Source organism: Bos indicus, chromosome 23 (assembly GCF_029378745.1).
Source record: "Bos indicus isolate NIAB-ARS_2022 breed Sahiwal x Tharparkar chromosome 23, NIAB-ARS_B.indTharparkar_mat_pri_1.0, whole genome shotgun sequence".
NCBI lineage: Eukaryota > Metazoa > Chordata > Mammalia > Artiodactyla > Bovidae > Bos > Bos indicus.
In genome coordinates, this window is record NC_091782.1 from 23,803,279 (window position 1) to 23,818,205 (window position 14,927).

General features: G+C 39.2%; 1 pseudogene; it reads left to right on the top strand.

Annotated features, from left to right (window-relative positions):
* Nucleotides 1–5,600, top strand: part of LOC139178961 (craniofacial development protein 2 pseudogene) — a 33,218-nt pseudogene extending 27,618 nt beyond the window's left edge.
* The last annotated feature ends 9,327 nt before the right edge of the window (nucleotides 5,601–14,927 follow it).

Consider the following 14,927-nt stretch of genomic DNA (forward strand, 5'->3'; position numbering starts at 1 on the left):
CTTATCTCTGCTCCACTGACTAGAGTTGTGGGCAGAATTGAAAACATTTGATATTAATCAGTCTTTAGGGAAGAATCTGTATGTAAAGATAGTTGTAACATGACATTCTTGTAACCGATGGCGATCAATTAAATACCAACACAAAGGATCACGCATGGAGTGGGCTTGAGATAAATATTTACCACTTTAGATGTAAAACAAATGAGCACTACTGTCAGTTAAACTTCTGATTATTTTTCAAAATATATTCCAATTACTAACCTGGTATGAAAATTCATCAATATGTTCATATATCCAAAATTCTACCTTATATCCAGCCATCTCATTAGCTTCCCCAAATTACTCATTTACCAAAGTCTAGATATTACATCTCACTTTTGTCACTAATTTTTATTACCTTTTTTTTTTCAGGTGTGACTTGAATATTTATGAAGTGCTGTTTCTTTCTAGAAAGGCTCAATTAGTTTCCACTTATTTTAAAGTTTTTGGCACAGTAAAATAAGAAATATTGAAAAATAACTTGCAATGAATATAATTTCCTACCTCAATTTTCTAAGTTTTGTGTGTTCTGGTTACTATAAACATAAGAATTTCTCCTTGCTTTGCAACCACAGAGTGTATCTTTTGTCTCCAGTTAAAAAAAAAAAAAGAATTTAGACAACTTACACCTTCTTCTGTGATGGCCTTCTCCTCAAATATTTGAAAGTTATATTTTTTTTTTTGTAAATAATCTATAGGAATCTTTAAGCATTTAAATACTTTATCTTTTCCCCACCAACTTTAGTCACAACATTAATTTTTCTGTATTTAAAGTAGCTGTGTTGTCATATGGTTTTACTTTTTCTTGCATATATATCTGAGAATAGGATTGCAGAATCAAATGATTACTCCATGTTTAACCATTTTAGGAAATGTTCAACTGTTTTTCAAAGTGTTTGCACAAATTTACTCATCAGTACTGTGTGGAAGTTATAATATCTTCATATCCTCTCCAATATTTGTTAATGTTGTTTGGTTATATCCCATTTAGTGGGTGGGAAGTGATAACTCATCATGGTATTGATTTGCATGCCCAAGATGGCTATTGAGGTTAAACATATTTCCACGTGCTTTTTGAGCATTTTTATATTGTCTTTGGAGAAATGTCTATCCAACTCCTAGTCCATTTTATAATCGTGCTTTGTGTTTCTTTTTGTCTGTCAGGGGTGGCAACCGAGAGGAGCTACCCCACGTCCCAGGTCAGGGGCGACGGCCAAGAGGAGCTACTCCATGTCCAAGGTCAGGAGGGGAGACCTCGTCCAGGGTAAGGAGCAGCTGCTGCACTTTGCTGGAGCAGCTGTGAAGAGATATCCCACATCCAAGGTAAGAGAAGCCCAAATAAGATGATAGGTATTGCAAGAGGGCATCAGAGGGCAGACACACTGAAACCATAATCACAGAAAACTAGCCAATCTGATCACATGGACCACAGCCTTGTGTAACTCAATGAAACTAAGCCATGCTGTGTGGGGCCACCTAAGATGGACATGTCATGGTGGAGAGGTCTGACAGAATGTGGTCCGCTGGAGACGGGAATGGCAAACCACTTCAGTATTCTTGCCTTAAGAAACCCATGAACAGTATGAAAAGGCAAAATGATAGGATACTGAAAGAGGAACTCCCCAAGTCAGTAGGTGCCCAATATGCTACTGGAGATTAGTGGAGAAATAACTCCAGAAAGAATGAAGGGATGGAGCCAAAGCAAAAACAATACCAAATTGTGGATGTGACTGGTGATAGAAGCAAGGTCTGATGCTGTAAAGAACACTATTACATAGGAACCTGGAATGTTAGGTCCATGAATCAAGGCAAATTGTAAGAGGTAAAACAGGAGATGGCAAAGAATGAACGTTGACATTCTAGGAATCAGTGAACTAAAATGGACTGGAATGGGTGAATTTAACTCAGATGACCATTGTATCTACTACAGTGGGTATGAATGCCTTAGAAGAAATGGGGTAGCCATCAAAGTCAACAAAAGAGTCCGAAATGCAGTACTTGGATGCAGTCTCAAAAACAACAGAATGATCTCTGTTCGTTTCCAAGGCAAACCATTCAATATCACGGTGATCCAAGCCTATGCCCCAACCAGTAACACTGAAGAAGCTGAAACTGAACGGTTCTATGAAGACCTACAAGACCTTTTAGAACTAACACCCAAAAAATATGTCCTTTTCATTATAGGGGACTGGAATGCAAAAGTAGGAAGTCAAGAAACACCTGGAGTAACAGGCAAATTTGGCCTTGGAATATGGAATGAAGTAGGTCAAAGGCTAATAGAGTTTTGGCAAAGGAACGCACTACTCATAGCAAACACCCTCTTCCAACAACACAAGAGAAGACTCTACACATGGACATCACCAGATGGTCAACACCAAAATCAGATTGATTATATTCTTTGCAGCCAAAGATGGAGAAGCTCTATACCGTCAACAAAAACAAGACCAGGAGCTGACTGTGGCTCAGATCATGAACTCCTTATTGCCAAATTCAGACTTAAATTGAAGAAAGTAGGGAAAACCACTAGACCATTCAGGTATGACCTAAATCAAGTCCCTTATGATTATACAGTGGAAGTGAGAAATAGATTTAAGGGACTAGATCTGATAGATAGAGTGCCTGATGAACTATGGACGGAGGTTCGTGACATTGTACAGGAGATAGGGATCAAGACCATCCCCATGGAAAAGAAATGCAAAAAAGCCAAATGGCTGTCTGGGGAGGCCTTACAAATAGCTGTGAAAAGAAGAGAAGCAAAAAGCAAAGGAGAAAAGGAAAGATATAAGCATATGGATGCTGAGTTCCAAAGGATAGCAAGGAGAGATAAAAAAAGCCTTCCTCAGCCATCAATGCAAAGAAATAGAGGAAAACAACAGAATGGGAAAGACTAGAGATATCTTCAAGAAAATTAGAGACACCAAGGGAACATTTCATGCAAAGATGGGCTCGATAAAGGACAGAAATTGTATGGACCTAACAGAAGCAGAAGATATTAAGAAGAAGTGGCAAGAATACACAGAAGAACTGTACAAAAAAGATCTTCATGACCCAGAGAATCACGATGGTGTGATCACTCACCTAGAGCCAGATATCCTGGAATGTTAAGTCAAGTGGGCCTTAGAAAGCATCACTACGAACAAAGCTAGTGGAGGTGATGAAATTCCAGTTGAGCTATTCCAAATCCTGAAAGATGATGCTGTGAAAGTGCTGCACTCAATATGCCAGCAAATTTGGAAAACTCAGCAGTGGCCACAGGACTGGAAAAGGTCAGTTTTCATTCCAATCCCAAAGAAAGGTAATGCCAAAGAATGCTCAAACTACCGCACAACTGCACTCATCTCACACGCTAGTAAAGTAATGCTCAAAATTCTCCAAGCCAGGCTTCAGCAATACATGAAATGTGAACTTCCAGATGTTCAGACTGGTTTTAGAAAGGCAGAGGAACCAGAGGTCAAATTGCCAACATCTGCTGCATCATGGAAAAAGCAAGAGAGTTCCAGAAAAACATCTATTTCTGCATTATTGACTATGCCAAAGCCTTTGACTGTGTGGATCACAATAAACTGTGGAAAATTCTGAAAAAGATGGGAATACCAGACCACCTGACCTGCCTCTTGAGAAACCTATATGCAGATCAGGAAGCAACGGTTAGAAGTGGAAATAGAACAACAGACTGGTTCCAAATAGCAAAAGGAGTGTGTCAGGGTTGTATATTGTCACCCTGCTTATTTAACTTATATGCAGAGTACATCATGAGAAACGGTGGGCTGGAAGAAGCACAAGCTGGAATCAAGATTGCTGGGAGAAATATCAATAACCTCAGATATGCAGATGACACCACCCTTATGGCAGAAAGTGAAGAGGAACTAAAAAGCCTCTTGATGAAAGTGAAAGAGGAGAGTGAAAAAGTTGGCTTAAAGCTCAACATTCAGAAAACGAAGATCATGGCATCCAGTCCCATCAGTTCATGGGAAATAGATGGGGAAACAGTGGAAACAGTGTCAGACTTTATTTTTTGGGGCTCCAAAATCACTGCAGATGGTGATTGCAGCCATGAAATTAAAAGACGCTTACTCCTTGGAAGGAAACTTATGACCAACCTAGACAGCAGATTGAAAAGCAGAGACATTACTTTGCCAATAAAGGTCCGTCTAGTCAAGGCTATGGTTTTTCCAGTTGTCAGGCATGGATGTGAGAGTTGGACTATAAAGAAAGCTGAGCACTGAAGAATTGAAGCTTTTGAACTGTGGTGTTGGAGAAGACTCTTGAGAGTCCCTTGGACTGCAAGGAGATCCAATCAGTCCATCCTAAAGGAGATCAGTCCTGGGTGTTCATTGGAAGGACTGATGCTGAAGCTGAAACTCCAGTGATTTGGCCACCTCATGTGAAGAGTTGACTCATTAGAAAAGACTCTGATGCTGGGAGGGATTGGGGGCAGGAGGAGAAGGGGACGACAGAGGATGAGATGGCTGGATGGCATCACCGACTCGATGGACATGAGTTTGAGTGAACTCTGGGAGTTGGTGATGGACAGGGAGGCCTGGCGTGCTGCTATTCATGGGGTTGCAAAGAGTTGGACACGATTGAGCGACTGAACTGAACTAAGATACTCTTTGTATGTTCTTTACTATTACGGTTGGGAGATGGCTGGTTTGCAAGGCTCCTGGAATGGGCTGGGATGAGTTGGAAGGTAATAGGCCAGTTAAAATGCCACAAAGATATTTAGAGATTTAGCACTTTTTCTTGAATATATGCTCTTTGGATTTTTTCAAGTCTGTGGTTAATTTTCAGAGGTCTTAAAAAAGTTTATGTTGATCATTTTATGCCAGTGTTTTGTTACTTTTATCAAAGGGGAAATTTTTGCAGTTATTTAGTAATTTCCCATTTTATTGTTTTCCCATTAGAACAACAGAATGGGAAAGACCAGAGATCTTTCAAGAAAATTAGATATACCAAGGGAACATTTTAAGCAAAGATGGGCACAATAAAGTACAGAAATGGTGTGGACCTAACAGAAGCAGAAGAGATTAACAAGAGGTGGCAAGAATACACAGAAGAACTATTCAAGCAAGTTCTTCATGACCTAGATAACCACGATGGTGTGATCACTCACCTCGAGCCAGACATCATGGAATGCCAAGTCAAATGGGCTTTAGGAAGCAGCACTACAAGCAAAGCTAGTGGAAGTGATGGAATTCCAGTTGAGCTATTTCAAATCCTAAAAGATGCTAGAAGTGCTGCACTCAATATGCCAGCAAATCTGGAAAGCTCAGCAGTGGTCACAGGACTAGAAAGTGTCAGCTTTCATTCTAATCCTAAAAAAGGGCAATGCCAATGGATGTTCACACTACTGCAAGATTGCACTCATCTCACACACTGTCAAAGTAATTCTCAAAGTTCTCCAAGCCAGGCTTCAACAGTATGTGAACCATGAACTTCCAGATGTTTAAGCTGGATTTAGAAAAGGCAGAGGAAGCAGAGATCAAATTGCCACCCTCCGTTGGATCATAGAAAAGGCAATAGAGTTCCAGAAAAACATCTACTTCCACTTTATTAACTATGCTAAACTATGCTGATCCTGTGTGGATCACAACAAACTGTGGAAAATTCTTCAAGTAATGGGAATACCAGACCACCTGACCTATCTCCTGAGAAATCTGCATGCAGGTCAAGAAGCAACAGTTAGAACTGGACACGGAACAACAGGCTGGTCCCAAATTGGGAAGGGAGTGTGTCAAGGCTGTATACTGTCACACTGCTTATTTAACTTATATGCAGAGAACATCATGAGAAATGCCAGGCTGGATGAAACACAAGCTGTAATCAAGATTTCTAGGAGAAATATCAATAACCTCAGATACACAAATGATACCAGCCTTATGGCAGAAAGTGAAGAGGAACTAAAGAGCTTATTGAAAATGAGAGAGGAGAGTAAAAAAGCTGGCTTAAAACTCAATATTCAGTAACTAAGATCGTGGCATCTGGTCCTATCACTTCATGGCAAATAGATGGAGAAACAGTGAAAACAGTGACCAATTTTATTTTATTTTTTTGGCTCAAAAATCATTGCAGATGGTGACTCCAGAAATGAAATTAAAAGATGCTTGCTCCTTGGAAGAAAAGTTATGATCAACTTAGATAGCATATTAAAAAACAGAGGCATTACTTTGCCAGCAAAGGTCTGTGTAGTCAAAGCTACGCTTTTTCCAGTAGTCATGCATGGATGTGAGAGTTGGACCATAAGGAAAGCTGAGCGCCAAAGAGTTGATGCTTTTGAACTGTGGTGTTGGAGAAGACTTCTTTTAAAAATTTTAATTTATTATTTTATTGAAGGATAATTGCTTTACAGAAGTTTGTTGTTTTCTGTCAAACTTCAACATGAATTGCCCATAGGTATACATATATCCTCTCCCTTTGAATCTCCTTTCCATCTCCCTTCCCATCTCACCCCTCTAGGTTGATACAGAGCCCCTGTTTGAGTTTCCTGAGTAAATACAGCAAATTCCCACTTGGCTATCTATTTTACATATGGTAATGTAAGTTTCCATGTTACTCTTTCCATACATCTCACCCTCTCCTCCCCTCTCCCCATGTCCATAAGTCTATTCTCTATGTCTTTTTCTCCAATGCTGCCCTGTAAATAAATTCTTCAGAACCATTTTTCTAGATTCCATATATGTGCATTAGAATACGACATTTAACTTTCTCTTTCTGACTCACTTCACTCTGTACAATAGGTTCTAGGTTCATCCACCTCATCAGAACTGACTCAAATGTATTCCTCTTTATGGCTGAGTAATATTTCATTGTGTATATGTACTGCAACTTCTTTATCCATCCATCTGCTGATGGGCGTCTAAGTTGCTTCCATGTTCTAGCTATTGCAAATAGTGCTGCAATGAACAATGGGATACATGTGTCTTTTTCAACCCTGGTTTCCTCAGGGTATATGCCTAGGAGTGGGATTGATGGGTTGTATGGTGGTTTTATTCCTAGTTTTTTACAGAATCTCCATACCGTCTTCCGTAGTGGCTGTATCAATTTACATTCCCACCAACAATGCAAGAGCATTCCCTTTTCTCCACACCCTCTCCAGCATTTATTGTCTGTAGACTTTTTGATGATGGTTATTCTGACCCGTGTGAAGTGATATCTCACTGTAGTTTCGATTTGCATTTCTCTAATAATGAGCGATGTTGAACAGCTTTTCATGTGCATGTGTTTGTTAGCCATCTGTATGTCTTCTTTGGAGAAATGTCTGTTCAAGTCTTTTTCCCACTTTTGATTGGGTTGTTTGTTTTCTGGTATTGAGTTGTATGAGCTGCTTGTATATTTTTGAAATTAATCCTTTGTCAGTTGTTTCATTTGCTATTATTTTCTCCCATTCTGAGGGTTGTCTTTTTACCTTGCTTATAGTTTCCTTTGCCATGCAAAAGCTTTTAAGTTTAATCAGGTCCCACTTGTTTACTTTTGCTTTTATTTCTATTACTCTAGGTGCTGGGTCATAGAAGATCTTGCTTTAATTTATGTCACTGAGTGTTCTGCCTATGTTTTCCTCTAAGAGTTTTATAGATTCTGGTCTTACATTTAGGTCTTTAATCCATTTTGAGTTTATCTTTGTGTATGGTGTTAGGATGGAGTAGGCAATGGCAACCCACTCCAGTACTCTTGCCTGGAAAATTCCATGGGCATAGGAGCCTGGTAAGCTTCAGTCCACGAGGTTGCGAAGAATCGGACATGACTGAGCGACTTCACTTTCACTTTTCACTTTCATGCATTGGAGAAGGAAATAGCAACCCACTCCAGTGTTCTTGCCTGGAGAATCTCAGGGATGGGGGAGCCTGGTGGGTTGCCATCTATGCGGTCACACAGAGTTGGACATAACTGAAGCCACTTAGCAGCAACTTAGCAGCATGGTGTTAGGAAATGTTCTAATTTCATTCTTTTACATGTAGCTGTCCAGTTTCCCCAGCACCATTTATTGAAGAGGCTGTCTTTAACCCCATTGTATATTTTTGCCTCCTTTGTCAAAAATAAGGTACCTGTAGGTGCATGGGTTAATTTCTGGGCTTTCTATCTTGTTCCATTGGACTATATTTTTGTTTTTTGTGCCAGTACCATACTGTCTTGATGACTGTAGCTTTGTAGTATAATCTGAAGCCAGGAAGATTGATTCTTCCAGCTCCATTCTTTTCTCAAGACTGTTTTGGCTATTTGGGGTCTTTTGTGTTTCCACATGAGTTGTGAAATTTTTTGTTCTAGTTCTGTGAAAAATGCCATTGGTAATTTGAAAGGGATTGCATTGAATCTGTAGATTGTGTTTGGCAGCATAGTCATTTTCACAATATTGGTTCTTCCTACCCAGGAATATGGAATATCTCTCCATCTGTTTATGTCATCTTTGATTTCTTTCATCAGTGCCTTATAATTTTCTGTGTACAGTTCTTTTGTCTCCTTAGGTAAGTTTATTCCTAGATTTTATTTCTTTTTGTTGCAATGGTGAATGGGATTGATTCTCTAATTTATCTTTCTGATTTTTCATTGCTAGTATATAGAAATGAAAGTGATTTCTGTGTATTGATTTTGTATCCTGCAACTTTGCTAAATTCATTGATTAGCTCTAGTAATTTTCTGATATTATCTTTAGGGTTTTCTATGTACAGTATCATGTCATCTGCAGACAGTGAGAGCTTTACTTCTTCTTTTCCAATCTGGATTCCTTTTATTTCTTTTTCTTCTCTAATTGCTGTATCTAGGACTTCCAGAACTATGTTGAATAAAAGTGGTGAAAGTGGACACCCTTGTCTTGTTCCTGATCTTAGAGGGAATGCTTTCAGTTTTTCACCATTGAGAATAATGTTTGCTGTAAGGTTATCATATATGGCCTTTACTATGTTAAGGTAGGCTCCTTCTATGTCCATTTTTTGAAGAGTTTTAATCATAAATGCATGTTGAATTTTGTCAAAGACTTTTTCTGCATCCATTGAGATTATCATATGGCTTTATCTTTCAATTTGTTATTATGGGGTATCACATTGATTGATTTGCATATACTGAAGTATCCTTGCATTCCTGGAATAAACCCAACTTGATCATGGTATATGAGCTTTTTGATGTGTTGCTGAATTCTGTTTGCTAAAATTTTTTTGAGGATTTTTACATCTATGTTTATCAGTGGCATTGGCCTGTAGTTTTGTTTTTTTGTGTTGTCATTGTCTGGTTTTGGTATCAGAATGATGGTGGCCTTGAAGAATGAGTTTGGAAGTGTTCCTTCCTCTGCAATTTTTGGAAAAAGTTTTAGAAGGATAGGCATTAGATCTTCTCTAAATGTTTGATAGAATTCTCCTGTGAAGCCATCTGGTCCTGGGCTTTTGTTTTTTGGGAGATTTTTGATCAAAGCTTCAATTTCAGTGCTTGTAATTGGGTTGTTCATAATTTCTATTTCTTCCTGGTTCAGTATTGGAAGGTTGAACTTTTCTAAGAATCTGCCTGTTTCTTCCAGGTTATCCATTTTATTGCCATATCGTTGTTCATAATAGTCTCTTATAATCCTTTGAATTCTTGGATTGTCTGTTGTAAGCTCTCCTTTTTCATTTCTAATTTTGTTGATTTGATCCTTCTCTCTTTTTTTCTTGATGAATCTGGCAAAAGGTTTGTCAATTTTATCTTCTCAAAGAATCAGCTTTTAGTTTTATTAATCTTCACTATTGTTTCTTTCAGTTAATTTTCATTTATTTCTACTTGGATTATTATGATTTCTTTCCTTCTACTAATTTTGGGTGTTTTTTTTTTTCTGTTCTTCTTTGTCCAATTGTTGTAGGTGTAAAGTTAGGTTGTCTATTCAATCTTTTTCTTGTTTCTTGAGGTAAGATTGTATTCCTATACACCTCCATCTTAGGACTGCTTTTGCTGAATCCTATCGGTTTTGAGTTGTCATATTTTCATTGTCTTTTGTTCCTAGAAATATTTTGATTTCCCTTTTGATTTCTTCAGCAACTTGTTGGTTATTTGGAAATGTGGTGTTTAACCTCCATGTGTTTGTGTTTCTTACATTTTTTTTTCTTCTTGTAAATGATATCTAGTCTTATAGCCTTGAGGTCAGAGAAGCTGCTTGATATGATTTCAATTTTCTTAAATTTACTGAGGTTTGATTTGTGACCCAAGATGTGGTCTATCCTGGAGAATGTTCCATGTGCACTTGAGAAGAAGGTGTATTCTTCTTCATTTGAATGGAATGTCATGAAGAGATAAATGAGATCCATCTCATCTAATGTATCATTTAAAGTGTGTTTCCTTATTAACTTTCTGTTTTGATGATCTTTCCACTGGTGTGAGTTGGGTGTTAAAATCTCCTACTATTATTGTGTTACTGTCAATTTCTCCTTTATGTCTGTTAGTGTTTGTCTTATGTATTGAGGTGCTTCTATGTTGGGTGCATAGATATTTACAATGTTATGTCTTCCTCTTGGGTTGATTCCTTGATCATTCTGTAGTGTCCTTCCTTATCTTTTGTAATCTTTTTTAAGATCTATTTTGTCTGATATGAGAATTGCTACTCCAGCTTTCTTTTGCTTCCTATTTGCATGGAATATATTTTTTCATCCTCTCACTTTCAGTCTGTATGAGTCTTGAGGTCTAAACTGGTTTTCTTGTAGACAGAATATATATGGGTCTTGTTTTTATATCCATTCAGCCTGTCTGTGTCTTTTGGTTGGAGCATTTAATCCATTTACATTTAAAGTAATTATTGATATACATGTTCCTACCGCCATTTTCTTAATTGTTTAGGGTTAATTTGTAGATCATTTTGCTTCTCTTGTATTTCTTGACTATATAAGTCCATTTATCATTTGTGGTAAAACTGGTTTGGTGGTACTGAATTCTCTTAACTTTTGCTTGTCTGAGAAGCTTTGGATTTCTCCATCGATTTTCAATGAGATCCTTACTGGATACAGTAATATTGGTTGTAGATTTTCCCCTTTCTGTACTTTAAATATATCCTGTCATTCCCTTTTGGCCTGCAGAGTTCCTGCTGAAAGATCAGCTGTTAAGCGTATGGGGTTTCTCTTGTATGTTACTTGTTGCTTCTCCCTTGCTGCTTTTAATATTCTTTCTTTGTGTTTAGTCTTTGTTAGTTAGTTTGATTAGTATGTGTATTGGTGTGTTTCTCCTTGGGTTTATCCTGTATGGGACTCTTTGTGCCTTTTGGACTTGATTGACTATTTCCTTTTCCATGTTGGGGAAATTTTCAACTATAATCTCTTCAAAAATTTTCTCATACTCTTTCTCTTTCTCTTTTCCTGGAACACCTATTATTTGAATGTCGGTGCATTTGAAATTGTCCCAGAAGTCTCTGAGATTATCCTCAGTTCTTGTCATTCTTTTTACTTTATTCTGCTCTTCAGAAGTTATTTCCACCATTTTATCTTCCAGCTCACTAATTTGTTCTTCTGATTCAGATATTCTGCTGTTGATTCCCTCTAGAGTATTTTTAATTTCAGTAATTGTATTGTTTGTCTCTGCATGTTTATTCTTTAATCTTTCTAGGTCTTTGTTAATTGATTCTTGCATTTTTTCCATTATGCTTTCGGTTTTTTTTTTTTTTTTTTTTAATCATCTTTACTATCATTATTCTGAATTATTTTTCAGTAGTTTGCCTATTTCCTCTTCATTTATTTGGACTTCTGTGTTTCTCGTTTTTTCCTTCATTTGTGTCATATTTCTCTGCCTTTTCATTATTTTTTTTTAAACTTACTGTGTTTGGGGTCTCCTTTTTCCAGGCTTCAAGGTTGAATTCTTTCTTCCTTTTGATTTCTGCCCTCTAAGGTTTGCCCAGTGGTTTATGTAAGCTTTTTATAGGGTGAGATTTGTGCTGAGTTTTTGTTTGTTTGTTGTTTGTTTTTCCTCTGATGCGCAAGGCTGAGTGAGTTGGTCATCCTGTCTGCTGATGACTGGGTTTGTATTTGTGGTTTGTTTGTTGTTTAAACCTGTGCACAGGGTGCTATTGGTAGTTGGGTGATGCCTGGTCTGGTATTACAGTGGTTTCCTTTGTGTGAGTTCTCACTATTTGATACCTCCTAGGGTTGGTTGCTAAAGCTGAAACTCCAATACTTTGGCCACCTCATGTGAATAGTTGACTCACTGGAAAAGACCCTGATGCTGGGAGGGATTAGGGGCAGGAGGAGAAGGGGACGACAGAGGATGAGATGGTTAGAGGGCATCACCGACTCCATGGACATGAGTTTGAGTGAACTCCAGGAGTTGGTGATGGACAAGGAAGGCCTGGCGTGCTGCGATTCATGGGGTTGCAAAGAGTCAGACACGACTGAGTGACTGAACTGACTGAACCATGAAATATATAGTTTTGTAGTGAACTCCAGGAGTTGGTGATGGACAGGGAAGCCTGGCATGCTGTGATTCATGGGGTCGCAAAGAGTCAGACACAACTAAGCGACTGAACTGAACTGAACTGAGGGTTGGTTCTCTGGTAGTCTAGGGTCTTTGAGTCAGTGCTGCTACTCTAAAGGCTCAGGGCTTGATCTCTGCTCAGGAGCGAAGATTCCACAAATGGTTTGTTATGGCATTGCTGATGCTAAGTCACTTCATCTCATCCTCTGTCATCCCCTTCCCCTTCTATACTGCTGCTGCTGCTAAGTCACTTCAGTCATGTCTGACTCTGTGCGACCCCATAGACGGCAGCCCACCAGGCTCCTGCATCCCTGGGATTCTCTGGGCATTAAGTGAGAGTAAAACAAATATCCAAAAATGTGAAACCCAGTGAGAGTTGACCATGAAGCTAGTGCAGCTGCTTGGCTTGCAGGGACCCTGGAAGTGCCAAGCATGCAGGGACACAGACTGCCTCTGCGGAAGGAGTTATGGCCCTATCAGAGGCTTTTTTCAAGCCTCTTGTAGCTGGTGACCAGAAGGCCTCTTTGACCAGTCTTCTCCATAACTTTCCCTGTTCAGGCACTTAGAAGGCCCCCTTGCCTGGGGTCCTACTCTGTTGATCAGCGTGTCAGGCACTTAAAGGAGCACCCTGGGTGGGGTCCTACTTTGTACTTCAGTGCATCAGGCATTTGATGGGCCAGCCTCTTTATTGTTCAGAAGCCAGTGCTGGCGTGTGGAGGGAGAGAGGCTATGGTGATGGCTCCACCACCTAGCGTGACTCAGCAGTATCGCCTTGCTTCCATGGCTGCCTGGCTTTCCTCTACAAGCATTTCCCACCACAATCTCCTTCCTCACATCCCCTCGATCCATCTGTCCACAGTCAGCAGCAGCCCTCGCCCTTGAATTGCTCCACAATCCCTAAAATCCAGCTCCCAGCCACTGCGCCATCTAGGGTATGTATGGCTGCGGCAAGGACTGTCTGATTCTCATTCCATTTAGGCTGCCACAGACCAGCTGTTTCACGCTCAGCTTTAAATGTTTCTCTTTTGACTCAAACAATTGCCCTGATGTGGGGATTGGACCCTTGCTTCAGTTCCCCCACCCACTGAGGGCAGATCCAGTCCTACTAACACTCCCGTTTCCCCCCCAATTCCTTCATCCTACTGAGTTTTGTGTGGGTCTATATTTTCTTTTCTGCTGCTCAGGTACTCTGATTCGCTCTCAGCTGGTGTTCCCCATGCACGTCTGTATCTGAAGGTGTATTCCTGATGTATGCGTGGAGAGAGATGTATTCCACATCCACCTACTCTTCCACCATCTTGTTTTTCCTTGGAAAGGACTCTTAAGAGTCCCTTGGACTGCAAAGAGATCAAACCAGTCAATCATAAAGGAAATCAATCTTGAATATTCATTGGAAGGACTGATGCTATAGCTAAAGCTCCAATACTTTGGCCACCTGATGGGAAGAGCTGACTCATTGGAAAGGATCCTGATGCTGGGAAAGATTGAAGGCAGGAGGAAAAGGGGACAATGGAGGATGAGATGGTTGGATGGCATCACTGACTTTATGGAGCTCTAGGAGTTGGTGATGGGCTGGGAAGCCTCGTGTACTGCAGTTCTTGAGGTTGCAAAGAGTTAGACATGACTGAGTGACTGAACTGAACTCAGTTTCATCATTTCAGAATTCCTGGCTGTGATTCATTATGTATTATTTCTTTTTCTTTTTTTTTTACACTTTTGTTTTGTTTGGAAGTTATACACTGGTTAATATTGGTGTACAACAAATTACTCTGAAACTTGATGACTTAAAACAAAAACCATTTTACTATGTTCATCAATTCTGTGGATCAAAAATTAACACAGGGCATAATAGGAATCGCCAATAATCTTGCCTAGAGAATTCCATGGACAGAGGAGCCTGGTGGGCTACAGTCCATGGGGTCACAGAGTTGGACATGACTGAGTGACTAACACACACACACACACACACACACAGAGTAGGAATGGATTGCCTCTTTTCTTCTTTGTCTGGGATATTATTATTTGGGAAGGCATGAAGCCTGGGAGAGAGTTCTCACTGACTAGCTTCTTCTTACTCCCCTTGTAGTTTCCAACTTTTTCTTAACATACCTAAATGTTATTGCTTGAAATTTCAGACTTTTTCCTTCTTAATTTTTCTTTAAGTGATTCCCTTAAGTGATTTTCTCATTGCTTTCAATATATATTTGAAATATCTCAAATCTATATTTGAAGTACATTTTTTCTTTCCTGCATTTCATACATGTTTACAGTAGGAAAATCTAAACTCAAAATGTCAAAGTTTCCTTTAAATCTGTAAATTTTACTGTATTTCCTAATGAATGTGTTGTTCATCAGTTTCTTCAAGTAAGAAAGCTGAGATCAGTAACCTCAGTTATGCAGATGAAACCACCCTAATGGCAGAAAGAGTGGAAGAGCTAAAGAGCCTCTTGATGAAGGTGAAAAAGGAGAGTGAAAAAGTT